General features: G+C 40.0%; 1 protein-coding gene across 3 annotated transcripts in view; it reads left to right on the forward strand.

The window, feature by feature from the left end:
• Positions 1-2,067: 2,067 nt before the first annotated feature.
• Positions 2,068-23,024, forward strand: part of ankrd11 (ankyrin repeat domain 11) — a 154,294-nt gene continuing 133,337 nt past the window's right edge. For all 3 annotated transcript variants that reach the window (XM_079737306.1, XM_079737305.1, XM_079737308.1), the window contains exon 1: positions 2,068-2,424. The gene's annotated coding sequence lies outside the window, so the exon portion shown is untranslated. The remainder of the gene's footprint in view (positions 2,425-23,024) is intronic.

Below are 23,024 nucleotides of genomic sequence, written 5' to 3' on the forward strand. Positions count from 1 at the left end.
TCTGCTTCCCATCTTGACTGAAAAGTACGGTTTCCATTATCGAGTTTTCTGTAAACAACTCTTTTCTTACGAGATTACGTTAAATAGCCCTCTATAGGAAGAGTCAGAGCAGACTCTTCTTCATCAGGAGGCTCAGGTCATTTGACGTGTGTGGCAGGCTACTAAAGATGTTATATCAGTCTGTGGTAGCCAGCACACTGTTCGTTGCTGGGGCGTGCTGGGGAGGTTGAGTCCAACAGACTCAACAAGCTGGGGAGGAAGGCTAGCTCTGTTGTGGGACTAGAACTGGACAGTATGGAGGTAGTGGTGGAGAGGAGGATGAGGGAAGAATTCAAGACCATCTTCTGTAACCCCTCGTATCCCCTCTATGTTGAGCTGTGGCAGATGGGGACCACCTTTAGCCACAGATTAATTTCCCCAAGGTGCAAGACAGAGCGCTTCAAGTGCTCCTTTGTGCCGGCAGCCATAACGCTGTACAACAGCGTGTGATGTATGTGCATGCATATGCATGTGTGTGTTTTTGTAAGCGGGTATATGTGTATATGAATGTATATATGCGAATATGTATGTATATATGTTTGCATGTGTATATATGTGTGTGCTTATGTGTATGTGTGTGTGTCTGTGTATGCATGTGTGGATATATATATAGGCTACATGTACGTGCAGATAGGTATGTGTGTGTTTGTGGGTATATATGTGTGTGTCTGTGTGTATATATTTATATTTACTTGATCACTGGGCCACTTTTTCTCTTGGTTTACATTGCATCTTTGTTTACATTGCATTTCTGGAACTTAGCCACTTTATAATTTAAAATGTACACTTTATACCGTCTATTTTTTGCCCTATTTGTCCTTGTTTGTTCTGTTTGTCTTGTCTTCTCCTTACTTTTAGCATTTCGTTTAGCATTTACCTTTAGCGTCGACAGAAATGTAGATTCCAAAAACTACTCGTTGATTTTCACATCTGACAAAAATGTCTACGTTCTGAAGCAACTCCACCACCACCAGAGTGAGCTAGTGTTGCATTTAATTCCATCAGATCGCAGATGCAAGGGAAAGTTGTTTTCATATTATGAGTCCACATCTATTCAATAGCACAGATGATCTACTTCTACTACTACTACTACTACTACTACTACTACTACTATTACTAATAATAATAATAATAATAATAATAATAATAATAAAAATAATAATAATCAAATATACGTGCGAAAAGCCAACCAATAATTTCAATTCAATAATATTCCAGAAATATATTCTCTTATTGGGTTAAAGCTTTGTTTCTTTTTTGGGCACTTTCGGGCACTCTGGCGCTTGGCTTGTGAACTGGCATGTCCTGCTTTATATTAAAATTAACTGGACCTTCATTATGAGTTTTCATTATATAGACTATACACAAAAATATCCACTGAATTTTCTTAATTCTAAGCGTTAATAAGAGTTTATGCTGGTTGCAAATATTATTTAAACTTTTATGAAATGTATCTTTTATTTCCTTTTCTACGATTCACATTTCTCTGGAATCAATACAAGTAATAATAATAACTGCTAAACTAATACATAACTACTAAAACTACTACCACGACGACTACTACTACTACTACTACTACTACTACTAATGACAACAACAACAACAACAACAACAACAACAACAACAACAACAACAACAACAACGAGATTATGAAAATATTAAACCTAATCGTAATACGTGTCATATCGTTAACATACCAAACCAAGCATACCAAATCATGTACTTTGATTGTTCCTCAAACTAAAGCAAATAGTTTATTCTACTGCAATGTAAACTGTGCGCCGACGTAAGCCATGTTAGATCCATGTACACGCCTCAAACGCACACAAAAGTGGCCTTGGTTGGTCCAAAATGGTCGTTTTCGACCATGTGTACGCCCTCTCGTGCGCGCCAATCACATTCAGCGTCTCAGCTCCCGAAACGTTTATATTCCCCGCCCCCTTAGTCTCGCGGGAACGCAAGACATCGTACTTGTAGTCTCGCGAAGTCACGTTTTGTACCGCGATACTACCCATCCCGATACTGAAGTCAAAGGCCGCTCGAGAACGTTCGCACGGGTCTGCAAGGGGATTAAATCGGAACATAATATGATATTTCGACGTATTTCGCCTCCAAACTAAGCCTTCGTTTTTTAATGGACATTTAACGGACTATGATCGCTGGAGAAGCAATAATATTCGTGTTTGTATGCGCGTATCCTGGAAATATTTGAGTGTTGTTCTTCTTTAGCGCTAGCCGCGCAGGGAGTTCACTCCGATGTTTTTATTAATGAAACAAATGACGACGTTAACCAATGGGAACATCTAGCATCGGTCGGGAACACCTAAGGGCACTCTTGTAATAGTCTGATACTAAAATTTAAAGTCTGTGGAGCATCTGACGCAGGTAAGCAAACCATGGTCTTCATTACATTGCTAAATTGACCCTTGCTTACCCACAGGCATTGCATTCCAAGCGACGTAACCTTGGTGTAGCGACGGACTGGTGTAGTTGCTTTCTGCTTTTTGACAATATACACACATTTTTGGTTTAAAACACGCGGTGTTGTTTCGAGTGAGTTTATCACGTTAAATGTGGGTTGCTTTTGTTTTGGCTCGGTTGCTTATGCTAGCGAATCCACAGGTTGGCTGAGAGCTGCTACGTGATTATTGATGATTGCCTCTGGTCGGCCCTTTTTGTTTTGGTGTTCGAAAACTAATTGTGGGTAAACTGTTTGACTGGTATAGATACAATTTTGGGGCCATTAAGGTTGGTCCTGTTTTTTGTGTGTCGATTGCAGGTTTTTCTTCTAAGAACTACAATATTCAAGGTGTAGACAAGCGCCCACGGCCGAAAACAAGATAACATGACCGCTTTATTCTCATCAACACTGACCGAAGGAGTGTAGTTATGTGTTTCTCCACTATACTTGTGACTACAACCACAATAAATCAATAAGAGCAGTATTACACGGCAGCAGAAAACACATTATTCACATCAGGGAGACTGTTGTTATCATGGTGCCTGTATTATCACTGAACAACACGCATACGTTGCAGACCCCTTTTCCAATATGATCATGAAATAACAGTAGCAATGTTATGTTTAATTCCACCCCAGAGAGAAATATAAAATCCCTGGAAGATTAAAACCGGTTTCTCTGCACGTCCACGTTATAACAGATTAGTTGTATCAGGAAGTGACATTATATAGCTATGCCCATCAACGTGTTCTGCAGGTAGGAAATCATTTCAAGTTACTCCGTTTGGGTCTCCTCGGAGCTTCAACTATGAACACTCTGAACTCCGCTCTGGTCAGCACTTGAGAAAGCGGCGGCTTTGCTGCAGTGTTTGGTGCCGTGGCCACTACTGCAGTGTTTCCACTGGTGTTTTCTCTACGCGTACTGCTTGCTGGGGCGTTCACGTTGACTCCACTGCAGACGCAGCGATGCACAACACCAACGACGCAATAAACTGCTTTTCTGTTCGGTGTTGTTTAAAAGCCTCTTCAAACTACTATACATACCGTTAGGAAACACACCTAGTCATTAGGCAAGAGAGTGCCTTACACGTTGATTTGATTTTCTAATTGCGGTGTTCCAGGTTTATGGTCCAATTTTTTTTATAAACAAACCAAGGATGATTATGTTCAGGGATTTGTGATTCACTGTTGATGGTTGTTTCTTAGTTTTTGGACGTGTAGCACTCAACTTCAGCCTGCTAACATTGCATTGCAACTCTAGTAAACAAAACGGTACAGATCTGGACCGGGATGAGTCACTACAGCACGGTATATTAAGAGTACATTGGTTCCCTTTCATCAGTCCTAGATACACAAACAGAGTGATTATTTTGCCTTGACCTCAGTTGTTGGATCCACAGCTTTCCTTTTGAATCGCTCTATCAACCTATAAGTAATTGGTAATTAATAGGAATAATTATCCAGAATAAGTTAGGGTGTCCGATATTGCTCTTGGCTATTGTGTCATACTTCTGTGCTCTGATAGCGTGGGTAATGCTACCTAATGTTGAATTGGGGTGACCCAGCAGAAGTAGCTATTTGTGTTTGACCAATGAATGAATGATACCCGGCCTTGTGGCTCTAACAGGAAATAAGGTCTTAGTGGGGTCAAGGGGGTTAGCCACTTTGTTGTGATCTGGGTCTCCTCCTGATTCTTGTGTTTACCAGGCACGCTATGGTATAGGGGTATCCTGTCCCACACATAGGCGCCAGTGGTCAGGGCACTGACTGTTGATGTGGTCTCCCAGATGGCCAGCCTTTCCTCCTTGTTGCCCAAAGACCTGGATCCTCTTCCCAGCCCTGAGCACACTAGTGCCATTCTCCCATGATGATGCATCATGGAAACTTTCTTTGGCTCCACAAAGCTCAGGGTGCTGATTGTGTTTAGCTTCTTCCTGTTGGCCTGGTGGCTGTCTTCCTACTTCCTGTCAGTGTGCCGGTACAGTCTTCCTCTGTTTGTCTCTGGGGCTACCGTTTTAGCTACTGTCTGTCTCACACTCTCCCCTGTTAATGGGTCTGGAATTTATATGGGTAGTGCAGATAATTGTAAACTCCTTGGATGGGTTTCGAGGACTGGGAAGTGAGGGGCGTTTGTTTTGCACCTAATGCTGTGTTTGTTTACAACTCCCAAATGTTTCGCCTTCAGGGCAGATTACTCCTCATTCGTCAAATGGTTGTATTTTTACCCTCTCTCGGCCCTGAGAAAAAACCTTCATCAGATCTTTCAGAGAACCATGTCTTGGTTGAGTACCATCAAACTGATTATGTATATCTGATATAGATAGATACCCTGATATGCCTTAGAAGGCTGAATCTCCCATCTGCCAATGTAAATAATGAAGGTTGACCCGTGTTTGGTGTTGCTAAGGTAACCAGGTCTGAGAGGGACCTCCCGCTCTCCCTCAGAGAGAGGGAGGGGCAGTGAAGCTCTGTGGTTCTTTTGGTAAACAAGCATGGCGGCTCCCTCCTTCCTTATCTCCCCCTGTATTTCTTTCCTCACTCGTTCTCAAATTTGCTGTGATATACCACAATCTCAGCAAACATCCTCGTACCATGTGAGCCCTCCCTCCCCTAGTACCTCTAAGCCAAACAGAACAAAATGGCGGGCTCAATTTGAGCTGTCCATGGGGATGGTGGAGCTTCATTTAGGGACTTGAAGACTTCTCATCTCCCCTGGTGCCTGCAATTGTTCAACGGCAGTAATCTTGATATTATTTCATTTTACCATCACTGTGGCTCCAATACATCAAAGGAAAGAATAACTTTGGCTGGATACAGAATTTTTTTCCTCTCAGAAATGTAACTGCTTTCACTTTGATCTCATTGATAGCATCACTACACATGGAAAGTAAATGCATTTCCAATGCATTATCTGCTTTCATTTTTTAAAGATGGTGGCCAACTGTAATATTTCAATAGATGGTAAGAATTTTAAGTCCCATTCCAGTAGGCTGTGTGGGTTGTGTTTTGATGTTTTTGCCATAGTAGTAACCAGTCAAACTTTCACATTCTGTCAAGTCAGAGACTCCAGCTGCTGTTTTGATTGGTTGTGGTAGTATTAAAAAGCTCTCTCATAGAACCATGGTATCAGCAGTTATCCGCGGTTAACTAGCCAGACAGGGTAGCCGACGGGAAAACCTTGTTAATGCCTGTGTCACCGTGGCGCAATTGTTCTGGCCTGCGGTCGCAGTTTCCGAACCAGAATATCTGAGCGGTTCCCCTAAACTACCCCGCAACGCTCTGATGTATAAAAAATGAACTCTGAAGCCCACTCCTGATAGGCCGAGACATAACTTTATGTTGACCCCCTGCTCCAAAACCAGCCGCAAGCATTACTTCCATACTTGTGCATGTGGAGATAAACTGTAAGCTAATGGGATGAGTGTGTCTGTGTGTATGGGGATGGGGGTAGGGGGGGGCGGGGATTTGACCATGTGAGGGATGGGGGGGATGGTCTGGCCAGGCTGCATCTCAAATCACCAGGGCCCTCTAGCCTCGCAAGCCTTTTGATGGGCCAGCTGCAGCCATTCAGACCGGCCATTTACATTGAAATGCAGGGACAGGAAGGGGGAGCGTGGTGCCTCTGTGGTGGTTTGTGTGTGGGGTAAGAGGCTACCTAGCTGATAAAGACCAGAGGGGGAGCGGTAGGAGGGGGGGTATGTGTTGCCGCAGGGCTCTGTGTTTCACACAAAGGCCATAAGCACCCTGCTATTTAACAACACCACTTCCACCACTCAGCTCTTTCTGAGCTCATAGTCTCGGTCCACACCGCTGATTCATCAGGGTTCGCGTTTGTCAAAGCACCTCTTGAGCCGGCCCCTGCTGCCCTGTGCACGGCCACTGAAGGGCTCTCTGTCCTCTGTCCAGTGCAGTTTCTAAGCTATAAAGCTTTTGGATGAAAACCTGTTTTATGCTGCACCTCTCCCTTGTTCTCAACTCAGTTTACAACACCATAGCAACAACTCCATCGCCATGGCTACAGCAAGCATTGATTAAAGGCCTTATTGTCGTACTAGTACAGAAAAGAAAAACAAAATTAAGACTTGTGTGTGGTTCTCTGACATAATCAAGTATTAAATAAAAGAGCATTGTTATTGGATGGAATTTGCAGAGTCATTGTAGTGTCGCCGCCATCTTTAGCCTGCTTTATCTTTATTGCCTGTTTGTAATCTGATTCATGCAGGAACATTTAAGGAGTGGCTATTATAACTTGTATAAGAATTCAGTTTTGGCACACCAATGTTGTCATTCAAGTGTAAATGTGTTTGCATGTAGGCATGTAAAACAAAAAACAAGTTACACAGCCAAAGGCATCAACTCTGCCATATTTATTGGTTGAACTAAAGGTTTATTTGAATCCCTCTGCCATTTGACTGGTAAAATAGACCATTTGTGGAGCTTATAAGTTGATCCATAGACACGCTGTGCTGGATCTAAAGGAGGCCACTGTGTCATTCCCTGAGTTGATCCAGCTTTCCAGGATGGCTCTTATCTCCTGTGAGATATGGTGGGGTGTAGGAGGAGGCGGGAGAGGAAGAGGAGGTTCCTGGTTGGGGGAATGGGGTATTCCCTATGTGCAATGGAGCTCTGGCCACAGGCTTGAGGCCAGAGTTAAGCCTCGTCCAGGTACCATTGGGCCTCTTTCAGGTTAATTCTCATGGGTCAGGACTTGAGACTTAAATCTCAAGTCCTGAGACTTAAGTCTCAAGCGGTCAGGACTTTCAGTTTATTTTAATTATTTCCTTTCTTTCATACTTGCTTACTCATCTCTTTGCTCCCCTCTTATTGCTGCCTGCCGGCTTGAACATAGCGTGGGAACCAGAGGAATCTGCAAGCTCATGTTATTTTCTGGCGCATCATGCGTCTGGGCCGTCTCTCGGTCAGACAGATTTCAAGCAGACCTGGCCTGGGTTAAGCTAATCACAACCGATCCACAGGGTTGCAAACTCGTCACCTTTCAATGAAATTCTTTTTAACTCAAACTGGGCATCCACGTGAATTGTGTAAATCTGATCAAATATATATTGTTGGTCGGTTGCGATGGTCTACGTCTCATCCAAGTCAGTACTAGCAACTGAGAGACTAGAGAGTAGGGCTGGTCATGACTTCCCCCTCTGTCGGCTAAACTCTGCTGCTTGCGCCACTTTCAGGCAGTGCGGAGAACTGTTTTACTGTTTTCAGACGACACCCCCCCCCCCCCCCCCCCCCTTTTTATTTTTGGAAGAAAAAATAGCTTTTTGTTGACATAATCTGGTTTTCTACCAAAATTTTTGTTGATAATTCATTGCAAAAAACATTTTAACACCATTAATTAAATATTTGGATTCATTTGTCACAATTTAATAAACTTAGTGCAATGTTTCAATGATTGACTTCTGAAATGAATGAATGAATGACAAAAATGAATACAGGTACCCTTTGCACAAAAATGCAATAATTAAACTGTGGTATGATAAGTAGGAAAGATGGGTAGAAAATAACCGTCTGCTTTTAACCATACCCTTCTGACATAAAGCCTTGAAACAAACCTGACTGTGAGGTTGCAATAAGAACAGCAGTGTAAATGGGCCTTTTTGCTGCACATTGAACTAGGCCTACTCCTCACAGAGATCCCCTGCCTCGCTATGCTCACTGTCATCACTGTCATGATGCTCCACGAGCCCCTCCCACAGAATGTCATCCTTGCTCCCATCAAGGGCATTTGATACGCAGCATTTCTTAAATCCATGAATGATGATCTCCGGTGAAATGGCATCCCATGCTTGGAACATCCATGTACAGAGCAGATGCACAGCTGGCTTCTGAATTTTCCAGTAGGCGTCAGTGAGTGATTGTCTGACAGGAGCCACTCTGTGTACCTCTTGCGCAGATTGTCCTTGAATGACTTGACGACTAAGTGCAACTGAGTTTTAACGGGCTTCGTCAAGTGTCCGCGGAATGCATCCAAAACAAACATATTTCTCTTCTTTTGCGGCGCCTGCCCCACACTATCTTGAGCCTGTCAAGTACCAGTTCAGTGTCCATCCAGTCCTTTTCCTGGGCACACACGATAATACTAGCTGGCATCGCCTCTTTTGGTATAGTCTTGCATTTCAAAATCCCATATGGGGGGAGTTTGGTCCCGTCTCCCGGCCTACTCTTTAAATTGTATAGGGGGAACACTGTACTTCAATACAAGATTCCGTACACACAAAAGTTCTCCACGTAAATTGGTTTAAACAATGCTGATTTCGTTCAGTCCCACACGTTTACTGACCCGTAAGACCCATCCCGGAAATGTATGATGTTTTGCAGACAAATGTGTTTGAAAGAATTTCTTTCCAATAATCTGTTTAAAGATTATTGGATTACTATAAATTACATTTGATGAGTTCATATTCATGAGTTGTATACTGTTTTTTGAGATATCCATGCGATGTACAGTGAAAATTGAAATGTAGGAAGCGGATAGATATGTTTAGATGTAGTCTGCTTGCGTTTGTCAAGTAATATCATAACTCGAGAATAGGCCCCCAACTCTACATTTAGAGATGTTTCTCGTTGGGCAGAATGTCCACCCAATCAGCCCTGTTAATCAGCACAAGTGACGATTTGAGTTTAGGCCTGCTCACCCAAACTAAGCTCTGTGCTCGATTAGAGCCAGTGTTTCCCCTATATGCCGATGCAACACTTTTAGCCTTCATGCGTTCGTCATAATCTATTTTGTGATGTTTTCAGGTGGCTGAATAAATTAGTTGTGTTGCCTTGCGGCGCTGACACAACTTTACTGCACTCTTTGCCCATATCCAAAATATTTCCAGATAACGGACGATGGTCCATGACGAGGGACAAGCTCTTCGACTCCTTCCGTGTCAGACATTATAATTTTGTTTTTTTTTCAAAGTATTGGCTAAGCATTGTCAAGCCTGCCTCCAGTATGCTAGGTTTCAGGCTTCGCGCTGCGGTGCAGTTTGTGCTGGACCCACGCAGACAGCATGTGTAAAGGAACGCTTGGTTTGCTTTGCAGCGGAGCCAGAGGGTATACTGCGTGGGCGGGGCATGCTTATTCCTTTTTTATTTTTTGCGGAGCGTTCATTATTTTCTAAGCAATTTGGGCAGGGAGCATGCATTTTAAATATTGTGCAATCACATCAATTTTATCGTGGGAAGCCAATATCGCTATCGTGATAACATTTTGATTAATTGTGCAGCCCTACCGTGGATCGTCACATACTTTGCATTAAGCCGGTTAACACACTAGCCCGTCTTGTACAGTTGTACGCAGCTTTTAGTGGAAGTACAGCCTTCAACTTTTCAACAGGAAGTCAAAGTCCTGATATGAAAAACATAATTGAAGCGGATTAACAAGACATTAAAAAATGCAAGCAAAACGTGCTCTCCAATGGGCACTTTGTAGATGAGTCTGGTAGCGGATGGTCACCGCCCTCTGTGAATCACCCACTTTCGTCAGGAAGGCAGCGAAGGCACACACGATGATTGATGCTGGCATATTGACCAACCGAGGGCTATTGCACGTCACCTATTTAATATCAGAAAAGCTGCATTTCAATTATTGTATTGTCCGTCAATTTTCTTCAAACAAGCAGAACCAGGTCATAAAGACCAGTGTCAGAGAGAGTTTGCTAACTAACAGCCATCAATAAACTCGGGTTTTGAGTTGAGTAGGGGTAAACACACAAACCTACCAAACATGCAGTTCTGTGTTTGGAAGGTATGTGTGCGCTTCACACTGCTTCTGTCACTCATTAATAGATATCATTCAGCCTCATTAAGCTTGTGCAGGTTGAATTCAAAATATATGTCAGAATCATGTTTATCATTTAAAACTTTATAACTGTTCAGTCATTTTAGCAGACGCCTTTTTCGGTATTGACTTTTAGATATATTTCATTAGGAGCAGGTAAGGTAGACTGTTTAAATAGGGATTGAAACTTGAACCACCCGTCTGATAGGCAAACAACCTAACCACGAGGCTAAGCGTCTCCATATTTCATTAATTTCAATTATAATAGGAGTATTGAGGGTGCTGATGTAGTGCTCTGAATGGGGTTTGGGGGAAGGCTAAGTGCTGAATGGCCAAATGCTGGCATGTGTTTATCCTGTTCCATCTGCAGGCAGTGGAAAAAAACATCTCCAGTTAGCCTGCACAGGGACTTTCCCCTTTTAGTATGTGAAGGCGTGGAAAGCTATCTCTTAAAGGTACAGGCTAGCTAGGCTAAGCACTGGCCAAGCCACTGTTTAATGTTGTGGAAAGTCATATGCCTAGATATTTCTGACCCGATATCATTGTGTATGCGCATGTTTATGTGTGTATGTTTTAGCCGAAACAAAGGCTGGAATATGAAATCTCTGCGGATGGTAGACAAAACATTTTTCTTGCCATAGGAATTTTTGATAGTTTTCCCATATAATTTAACCTTTTTATGCACACTTGTTCGTGTGTGTTAATAGTGTCTGTTTGCATACCTTTGAGTTTTTCACAGTCTCAACTCTTTTTATAGAAGATGCGGCAGTCAGCAGTGTAATCTATGGTGTGGTTGTAGGACGGTGCTCTACTCGTTCTCATTACTAATACATGCACACACAAGCAGCACTCACTTCACTGCCTTTTTTAAGGGAGACTTGGAGGGGAGAGTAAAGGGGCTTTGGCCAACCACTAAACCCAAATGGTTCACCTTCCTTGGGTTAATCCAGTGTGTCTTGCACTATCTGACAACCATATCCAAACATGGCAGTCCCTGGCGAGGCTTGGTTTGTTTGGGTCTTCTTCAGGAGACCTTGGTGGTCCTTTTAACAGAGTCTATATTTTAGACTCTGTGGCGGAACTCGTAATCTATTTAGGGCTCCAGCTGCTATATAATGTTTTTCCTGCTCAATGATAAAGCTGTTGGGTGTATCAGGGCTATGTCAGTTCACACTGCAGGTGACTTATAAAAATGTTCATGTTATAACTGGGGGTGAAAATGTGTACATGAGTAAATAAGCTTCAAGCAAACCACAGACTATGACAAAATATATTGTGGTCAAAAATAATATATATATTATGTTAAAAGGGTCAGTGATATGGGCAAATATGGATCAGCTAACCTAATAGAACTATACAGGTCTTTTGTTATTTAAAGCATCAAACACAGCCTTTTGGGGGCAACTACACACAACGTTAAGCATGAGTGTTCTGTGTACAGTAAAGACAACGAGTCTGTGTTACCTTATTTGACAAAATTCAATGAATTATCATGCCTATTATCATGACCATGATGGGAGGAACATATGCAGACAATGTATTTTATTTTTGAGAAATAAGCTATATAGTGTCAGAAATGACATTGATTCTTGTCGTGTTCTTGAAGAAAGTAGTCTAAACCGGATCGCTTTTAGCTCACTTTATTTGTTGAAGTATTTCGGTATGGTAACTATGAAGCAAAAGGAGGGGAATTGCATTTAACACGCGCGTGGAGCGACCCACGGCTGACCTATTTTCTAGCCACGGGTTTCTGACCTCTGATCTGACTCCCACTCTGTTTGTATCAAGTAGGCGTGGCCTATGTGACGTATTGGCTCCGGCTTCCTCACCTGTCTTAAGAGGCTGCCATCTGTGGCTGGAGTAGTTATTGCAGCTTGTATGTTGGGTCCTGCTCCCCTTGTGGCTATGTATAGTAATTACAGCTTATGTGTTCGATCCTGCTCCCATGTGGCTATGTGGGGGTAATGCAGCTTATGTGCTTAATTTACGTAACATTCTGAATAAAAATATTCACTACAACGTAATTTCTGATTTTTGTAATAGTATGGTTTAATAGAAGGGGTGAAACTTTTAATGGTTGAATGATTAGTGGGTGCTATGAACGGATGATCAAATATTTGTCATTTTCCGACATTTACAAAGGCAGTCATAGATCATTGGCAACATCATGATCCATGACTTGTGCTAGGTCACTGACAATATCAGATTTTATAGATTCTGCTAGTGAAAATCTATAGATATTTTCGCTTATTAGCTTAGCTTCTATCTAGGCTAGCTATATATCTCTCCTTTTTTAGAACACTAAACTCTTATATTGTGACACGGTCTGACTTTTCTCCCTCAGAGCCGGTCAGGCTACATTACAGCTTTGTTAATATTCTATATAGCTCCTAATTAGAGGCAAGTCTTAAGGCTTGTGCATTTTGGACAGGCAATTGCTTGTGTTATTACTGTTCATTAATAGTAATGTTTCCGTGTTTCCCCTTGGAAGCAAATTCTTCTTCCAATAAACATTTCTAAGCCAAATACTAACGTTGGGTCACATTTCTTCTGAATAGCCCAGTGATAAAATATATATGCAAGACTTCTAGCATATAGTGCCCTAGTTATTGATGTACAAACATTATTCAAATGTTCATACTTTTGAATCCGTGTGTGTTCGGAAGCATTTAGGCTGCATTGTAGCTTTTTTCGTAACCAACTCGGAATGATGAGTGGATAAATATCAGTAATATTTCAATATCTCTATTTTTCAGTCTTCTAATTTTCCGCTGTAGTCGCAGCTCCCTCTTGTGAGCAATTGGTTCCCTCTAGTGTGTTTTCTGCACACTAAGCAGCAGTGTTCACAGCTCATTTGATTGTTTGAATTTTAACGTTATGAATGACTACTAGAAACGATTTGGTCCTCCCCTAGATTACACCCAAGACCACATGGAAACATTGTTCCAATCCACTTCTTGAATTCTCAAATGCTTGCTGGAAAATATTTGGGAATTAAATAATTGTATTTTAAATTAAATATGTAATTCTTAATAAATATTGGCATCAGTAGTTTTAATTATATATTCTAAAATGATAAGAGCACTATACAACTGTAAACTCATGTTTCTCACCAAAAACTCAATTTCCCGTTTCTTTGTTACATTTGCCCACATCATCCTAATAGTCACTTTACTGAGCCAACACATTATCACGCAGCACGTCTGAAACTTTATTCACTTTTTAATATAACTAGCTTGTATGCAGCTGATTACAACACAGAATTTACAATTGGATTACTATTTTTAACTGACTTGCAACAAAGTCGCTAGTCACAATTTTTAAAGGACTAACGAAGTCTGTGCGTGCGATTACCGCTCGTACTTTGAGTAGATGATGAAAACGGGCACGTCTGTGGTGCGGCAGGAGGAGGAGACAGTCTTTTCAACTCGGGGACAGTCAAAGGTACTGCATTTGGCCATTATTTGTTGCACAATGCTAATGTGCTTGGACAATGAGGTTGTGTTCCCCCCTTTACAGAAATTATTTTTGCCCTTTTCGCCCGTGGACACGCTGCAGTGATTGTAATGATTTGATTTAAATGCCGTGACGCGACTCAAGGGACACAACATTACGTTGGACCTACGGGACAAAAAGAAAAGATTTACTGGACTTGATCAAGGTATCGACAAGCCCAAACGTTAATGATTTTCGGGTTTTGAAAAAAGTGGAACAGGGTCCTAGATAGAACCGGGTTTCGATCCCCATCCCTAGTTATTACATTATTATACATCACAATGGCTGCTAATAATAGCTTGAATTAGGCTTGTAATAACATTCGTGAACAAATAAGGTAGCATTTGTTTTTTTCTTGTGCGTTTGCTAGCATAGAGTAACCAAGGTGGTTACTAAAGGGGAAACCATACCCCCATTATGATTGCCAGTTTACCAAATCTCTTTGCCAAGGGCTACCAAGCAGCTGTCGCTAGTCACAAAAGCAAAAAAAAACGGCAAAAAAAAACGGGGAAAGGCAATCTCCGAAGCAGTCTACACATCGTCCACTTCTTCACCCTCTCCCTGGGTTAGGGTCACCCTCTCCCTTCCTCCCTTCTTCCCTCCATCTGGTAACTGTTCTTCCAACAAACAAACGTCACGAATTGTTGATCTCCTTTTTCAAGTTGGATGTGTATGAAATGCGAGCCCTGTGTTTCCACTGCCATGCTGCATTGCAGATATGCTACAATTATGGACTAACGAAATTTGCTTGATTATCAGTGTAATCAATCTTGGTCTTTTACACATTTGTGGTGTGCGAAACTTGGAAAAATTACACTTCACAATACTTTATTTTAACACAACACACTTGAGAGTAACCGTTTGTGGTAGTACATGGACATGCCCATCCTAAGAGCCCTATGAAATATTTTTTTATGAGGTGAGCACTGCATGCAGCTCCCAACTATTGGTCTCTTTTGTTTTATTCTTTCTTTATTATTCTCTACTAGGGCTGGGTATCGTGGCCAATTTCCTAAATCTATTCTATTTCGATTAAAGTGAAAAAATATTAATAATGGTAACAAAAAAAAGAAAAAAAAAGAATTGATCTCATGCCCTATGAATCAATATTGCAAAATTTAAATGAAATCAATCCAAGATCGATTAAATCAATTTTTTTATCCAGCCCTATTACCTACAAACTTTGTGATCCTACTCGTTACACAATTCTTCATCTAGAGACTCCATTCCAGTTTTAAAATGTTCAGATTAGCTTGGAATTGTGCGCTTCTATTCTAAAATATTTTAAACACTAAGATATTCCATTGTAAAACAATCTAAGTCAGAATTCCTAACTTTGTCAAGTTTTAACCGTTAAACTTTGTTTCAATTATATTTCTATATAATTTATACTTTTTCAGAATCACAGTACAACAGTTAATTCCATAGCCGCTTTGTATATTTTCAGTTGCTCTCATTGAATTTTGTTGAGGCTAAAGCGTGAGGACCTTCTAGATGACGCTCTATCTCAAGGTAGCTATGAAAGCTTACCATTGCGGACGACGCAGAGCCAAAAAAACGTCAATATTTAACTAAGAAGTACAATGTCAAGATTATACTGTCACGTTATTTCTTGTTACACTGGTGCTAAAATGATTAATTGATTCAAGAAATGATTGGTATATATCAGCCTTTTGTCTTTGGCTAGATATATGGCTAGAGGTTGGTTAATGGTAATGCACTATAAAAACGATAAAAAATGGCCTACGATAGAGATTTTAATACTATTGCGATAAAACACAGCGATATTTTTGGGTTTGGTGAGGTTCCTTTTCACATTGCAATTTTCGCAGAATTTTTAACAGTCTCAGAATTTGTCAACAAACCCACATGTGTGTAAAGATCGTAAAATTATTGGACAAAAAGGTCTGGGGCGAATATCCAGCGTGATGTACATTGATCTGCGGACCAGTCGAACTCCTTCTCCCTCATCTTGACTCGGAATGTTTTAAATGCATATGCATTTTTATGTATGTTTTCCAGCATACTTTTTGTGTGCTTTTTTTGGTAATATCCAATAGACATTCCGTCTCCTCTTTGCTCCATGTTGAGCCACGACAAATTTTCACCGTACGGTCCGACAATGTGCTAAGAGTAACCGCTAATCAAACAATAATTCCCATACTGTGCGTGTCTGAGCGGGTGCCTGTTACTAAATTTTGGGACTGGATCGGACCGAGATCTCAAGCAAACCGCTCCAGGGTTTGTTTGGAAGTGAACCGAGACCACCAAAGATCTCTGTAGCTAATGTACTTGAATATTATTTATCTGCAACATAATATTGTATGATTACAGCTTTGCACAATAAATGCTTTGCATAAAGTATGTTTCATTTTTTTATTATTATTTTTTTACACATTTAGCTGTATGGCTTTCCTTAGGTGGTTATATTATGATTTATATATCGTGAGTAGGTATGTGCTTGCTACATATGCGGTTTACTCCCTGTAGAAGCTAAATGCTTGCGATGCTTAAACAAGCCTTTTCACGTCATTCTCAGTGTTGCCAGATTGGCCGGTTTCCCGCCCAATGGGGCTACTTTTAATCATGTAAATGAGCATTGGGCGGGTGCATACAATTTGGGCTGGTAATAAAAGCGAGATTATTATAAATATTTTTACAAACATCAATCAATACCAATAGACGTGAGGTTGACGTTTGATATGACCCAAACCTGTCAGTCAAACCTCCGCTTCAGTCGTAAGGAGATTTGATTCATGATGTATTAGAGCTGGCGTAGACTGTAGAAAGTTCTCCGGTTTATCTTCATTAAGTTCTTGTAAGGCATTTTATGCCTTTATAAAACTATTTGAGGGTTGTTTTATGTTAGTGTGTGTGTGTGTGTTAGTAACTTGGAAAGGTATGTTATTGACCTTATGCAAAAAATACTTCTGCAATGGTAAATACACCAATACAAAGACCAATGGTGAGCAAAATAAACACCGGAATGTGACCCTAATAGCTTTCCCCACACACACACACACACACACACACACACACACACACACACACACACACACACACACACACACACACACACACACACACACACACACACACACTAACCAGGGTACCCGTTAAGTCTTAAAATTATTAAATTTCATTTCCCAAATTAAGGATATTTAAAGCATTGAATTTCATTTTGAAAGTCTTGAGATATATATATATATATATATATATATATATATATATATATATATATATATATATATATATATATATATATATATATATATATATATATATATATATATATATATATATATATATATATAATATTATCACTAGATTTAGTCTTGTATCCTAACGTAGTGTAAATCAAATATTCTGTGTAATTTCCATGAAGTGAAACAGTCTGGAAGCTTTGCTCCTACTTGCAGTAGTGTTGACAAAAATATCTAGACTGAAATGTTTGTTTCAATTATCATTCTCTTCAGTATCAATACACAAATACCAGCTGCGCTTTCTCGATCTCTTCTCTCGGACAGCGAGTTAACAGGCACATCAGTGCCCACATACCCCCGCCTCCTCTCATTCACTCGCGGTCTCTGGCAGTGCACTATTCTCAATTGCTCTGTGTGACGTGTTAGCTAAAGGTTAGCCAACACAGCTAGCATGTCAAGTGCAGAACCTCCGGGCCTGGTTTTGGTAGAGAAAGAAACGGCAGGGGTGCTGTTTAGAAGTACTTTGGCTTTGAGGCAAATTAACAAGGAAAGTCAAAAGTCCTCCCCAGACCAAGCTCAATCTACGATTGAGCTTGGTCTGGCAATAGCCAGGCTAATGTTTACCTATTTGCAAGAACATGGTTTTGGGTTTCATAACTGCACATGCACAGCAATAGCGATCTTTTTCACGAAATTTGACCTGCACAAACTATACATTATATGAAAGCTGAGCTTCCAGCTTGGACTGTTTCCAAGCTGTACGAAACATATGACTGTGACTAAAACTCAAATAAAAAATCGGTCACTCTCTTTTTCTTTGTTTTTGTCCTCAGAGTTGAGATTGATCATATAAAACCACCATTAGTAGATAATCCAGTGTATGTCAAAATTGTACGATACGATGTGGTTATATTCATTTGTCATTATTTCAGGTGGAAGTGTAATTTTCCAATTATGCCGAGTTCTAGCTTTATCTACTCTAACCAAGTAGTTTTTTTTTTTCTGTGGTATAAAATGTTATAGAATATGGATATTTTTCAAGGTATTGTATCGAAGTTAGAAAATCCAGTATCCTGACAACACTACTTAGTCACGCAGCTTTGCGATGCTACTGCGTCCTTGCGGGCCCCTTTGTGATCACACTAGCTATTTGTAGGGCAGCTTGATTATGGAAAAAATCATAATCGCGATTATTTTGGTCAATATTGCAAAAAAAACAACACTTTGTAACTGAGAACTTTGAAATTTTGTCTTAAAAAATGCGCAAAATGGTAAAAAAAGAAAATTTTCAAATCTAAAATAATGAACATATATGGGTCTGCGCTTTTTTTTTACAACGTTTTTTTTTCTTTTATGATAAAGCACATACAATAGAAAAAAAGAAAAAACATTTAGTTCACCGAAGGCAGGGCATAATAAGCCTAACATCTACAATCAAGACTGTTCTGCACTTTCAATAAACATTTAATGAAAAAATTAATGAGAAAATGTTAGTTTTGTGATCGTGTGACGCTGAAATAGAAATCGCGTAAAAAATTTAATGAATCGGCCTGCCCTAGCTATTTGATTAACTCACTTTATTTGTTTCCAACCATTTACATTTTTTTAAACGGTGTGCATGTTTACATTGTTTACTCCATTTAGACCTTTCAAATCCCATCACTTGATTTAAGCCATTTAACAGGTCAATCGTTTTGGTTGACCTTGCAGCCTACATGAATGGACTCTAGCAGTACACATTTGTTCATTTTTCTCAATTTGATTGAAGCTCTAAGTTACTCTATTTTATGTGATTATCCTCAGCTTTATGTTACTGTTATGTCTGCTTTGTTACTCTATTTTATTTAAATAATGAGTTATGTGCTGGGAGCTCAGCATTCATGTGAGCCTGAATGTGTGGTTGGGGGACGTATTACGGGGCATCCGTGGCATACTGGTTAAGGAGTTGGGCCAGTAACAGGAGGGTGGTTAGAATCCCGACCGGTAGGCAAAATATGTTGAGGGGGGAGTAGTTGTGCAGCACTCTCCTACGTCCTCCAGGTGCCCTTGAGCAAGGCACCTGAAACCCCCAACTGTTCCCCGGGCGCCGAACTGCGGCTGCCCACTGCTCCGGGAGTGCCGGTGTGCCCCCATCCACTCCTCTGTGTGTGTATGTGATCACCGGCTCCCGGATGGGTCAAAAGCAGAGAAAGAATCACCCCCAAAAAGGGACAATAAAGGATAACTTAACTTAGTTCCATCGCAAAAAAACTTTTGATCACTTTTTTTTAATGCAGAAATAAGCGTAAGAAGCAGAATATAATCAGTGGCCATTAGAAAAGATATAAAGCCCCATGTGCCGCTAGTTGCACAAGTCCATTCAAAGACCTCTCCTACTTTCACGGGCTATATTAAAGGGTGGAGGGGATTTAAGTCAAGGCAACCTCAATAAATATAGTTTAATAAAAGCAATGCAAAATATAAAATAATTGAACAATGCTTCCTATCAAACAATTGCACCCTATTAAAAAGTCCATCTCCTTGGTAAGACAATACCACAGCAGCATGCATCCAAACAATCCATAATGTTAACTAATCTTGTGGATTTTTGATGAGCAGCAGTAGGGCGCAGATCCTAGATATCTGATATTACTCTACAAATTGAGCTCATGTAGATTTCATCTGAATCTGCATCCTGCATCTATTGACTTAGAATAGTGAAGAATATATAAAAATTATGTTAGACGTGTAAGACTACAACTCAATGATATCACTGTGGTCGTTGATTGCTATATTCCTAAATAATCCAGGCAGATAAACAGATTATTTGCAATTAAGAGATATGTGGAGAAAGTAAAGAAAAGCAGGGCTCCAGACTCATTTTTTTCACCAGGAGCACTGTAGCCCCTAACTGAAAATTTTAGGGGCACACACCGTATATCAACATGCTAACCAAATATTCACATTTCTACAAATTTTCACTGTATTTCTAATAAATATTTTGATAATAGATGCAGAAATTACAATAATATTTTATTTTGATTTTACAGTATTTTATTTTGAAGATTCAACATAGTGACATATACAGTACTCTATATATATATATATATATATATATATATATATATATATATTGGGCTGAGTAAAAATATCGATTCATCAATGCACTGCAATTTATTTGTTCTCGATTCAATTTAGATTGAGATTTTTTTTTAAATCGATTATTTCAATAAAAAAAAAAAAAGCATACATTGTAATCTAGAAGCGTGTATGCCTAAATGGTTATCTCCTTTTACATTTGTCCATGTTATGATTATTACTTTTATTCTGCAAGTTTAGCTCAGGAACAATACTATACAGTGGTGTATTCCCTTTTTGCTTGTTAAAGCACAATGAAATGGTTACTTCATTTTGATGGTTAATTCTAAATAATATTTAGGTATTTTTGTCATCTGCACGTATTATTGAATCGATATCAAAGCAATTGGATCAATATCGAATCGATATCGAATCAAGATCTAAAGAATCAAATTGAATTGTGAGGTACCTGGCAATACCCAGCCCTAATATATATATATATATATATATATATATATATATATATATATATATATATATATATATATATATATATATATATATTTATGACTGAATATCTTGAATGACTTCACTGCCTTTGCTGTTGCTGATGTAGACTCTTCATCTATCAAGGAATAGAAAGACAGAGTTAAGAGAAAGATGAATGTGTCATAATGATAGGTTATCTTATCTTCACAGATTTTTTTTCAATCTATAATTCTGTGCTTTCACTTATGAAGCAGCTTGCTGAATCTTTGCTTCAAACGAAGCACAGTGCAGTCAATGGTTGCTCTCACTCCTTGTTGCAGCTTAGGTGTGCTTGCCATGGAGAGCCCTTCATTTCCCAGCCCAGCAACTTCACCTTTGATGGTGATCCCCTAAGTTCACACAATGTTCAACATTTAGACAAGAAAAAAATATAAAACTACAAAGCTAAAGTTGAAAACTAAAAAAAATAAAAAACTGCTCACCTGATACTTGTACAAAGGCTGAGGCTCACGCTCACCCTCTTGTCTTCTCTGGGCCTGAAGGTTTGCCAGTTATTCTGCTAGCCTACCACCTGTCTTGCATCTCACTGACATGGCCTCAATAGTTGCAATGAGATTGTCAATCCCATTCACAGCCTGTAAGACATTTTCCTTTTGAAAAACATAAAGGGGTAAAGCTACATATAACTTGATTACAATTATTTGTAGCCTACTCTGTTCACGTTCAACTATATTCTTCTTAACATGTCAACATTACCTGAGGCAAAATAACATAATTTCTTTAGAGAAGAAGGCTGAATTTGCTTATGACCTCAAACAAGTCAACCAAAAAGTGACAGAAACTCACAAAGCTTCCTTCTTCCATCATCTTCTTGACCTGCAAGAGATAACCAATGAGTAACCACTAACCACCAATATTATTTGTTAAGTTATTTGTATGCCTCCCATATATGAAATCAAAAAAACATAACTGGGATAACACCAAAAAAACATACAACGTATGATATACATTTATACTTATACCACGGTCTGGGGGAATGCTCGATTCTGATTGGCTGCAGGGTGTGCATTAACTCCTAATATATGGACACCTGCTAAGTAGTTCCAGTCAAATTGTATGTTCACCGTTCTCAATTAATGAGCTAGCTGGCGTATCATATCAGCCTGTCTCAAAAATGAGAACCATAGCAACGGGAACGCAGTCAAAGCCGACGGACTAGAATACCTCCCGTTGCCAAGTCGTAGCTAAGGTCCGTCCTAATTACTGGAGTAGTGAACAACGATCCGTTGCATAAGAACCTTACGGGAGGGTAATGGTTGTTCCAGCAATTAGTCAAACCCTCACCTGGCTTGTGAAAAACTTTATATTTGGATTGTAAAACGCATGAAAATATAAATGAATGGTCTTAATTTATTTTCTTTGGCAAGTGGCCGTGGTTTAAGCGGGATAATGCCCTTTGAGGTGTCCATTATCAGGAATTAATGGACGACGCAGAGGCGTGAACCGTCCAACGCGCAGCGTGGAATTTCACTGGTATTGGTATCGACTACTAAATGTCTGGTATCGTGACATCCCTACCCTGGTACATTGACACTCACACCCAACTCCTCTCCAAGTGCTCGTAGTTCTCTCATAGACTTGCAGCTGAAGTGGTATGTCTTCCAAACCATTTTGAGGAGATTGTAGTCATGATCCACCATGGAATTTTTTCTTTGCACAGATAGCATTGCCAGCTCCAGTCTACAATTAAAATGAATTTGACTTAAATTTAATCATGCATTGTTGAAGCTACAACCCTATCTTTATTCTGAAGGTTCACATGTAACCTACCTATGTGGTAGGGTTGTAACGGTACACAAAAGTCACTGTTTGGTACCTATCTTGGTTTCGAAGTCACGGTACGGTACAGAACGGTATGGTTCATAGTTAAGGGGAAAATTTAAAAAACTGCTTGTTTTGACAAGCAGTTTTTTAAAATGGAGAATTGCCGTAGAACAGCAGCAATGAAAACACCAATAAACTTGGTTATGGCATTTGCATTTCTGGATTCCCAGACAGGGGTTGTTGAAATAGTGTCGTGAGCTGGGTTTGCACAGCTCTTTTTTTTTCACAGCAACGGTGATAGTAACACCTGGATGGTGCCTTTTCAAATGCATGTGCATGTTAAAGTGCATAGACAGGGAGAGCCCTCCCGTACCCGGAGAACCTGTCGGAGACCCTCTCCGTAGCTTACATGCGCATCCAATATTTTTTAACTATCCGTCGACGCCATGGACCTATTGGTCGACGCAACGGAGATGGCAAGGGCTGTGATCGGTCCTCTAACAAAATAATTTCCGGAATCACTTCTCCGTTTTGACATTGAACCTTGATTACTTTGTACATTGTTTACTTTGCACCTTAAGGACCAATAATGCACCAATTAAGATTTAAAGAGCTTTGGAAGTTTATTTACAACACTGTTTACATGGTTTGCAGTGTTTCCCCCACGTTCACAC

Source organism: Pollachius pollachius (genome assembly GCF_949987615.1).
Source record: "Pollachius pollachius genome assembly, chromosome: 5".
Classification (NCBI taxonomy): Eukaryota; Metazoa; Chordata; class Actinopteri; order Gadiformes; family Gadidae; genus Pollachius; species Pollachius pollachius.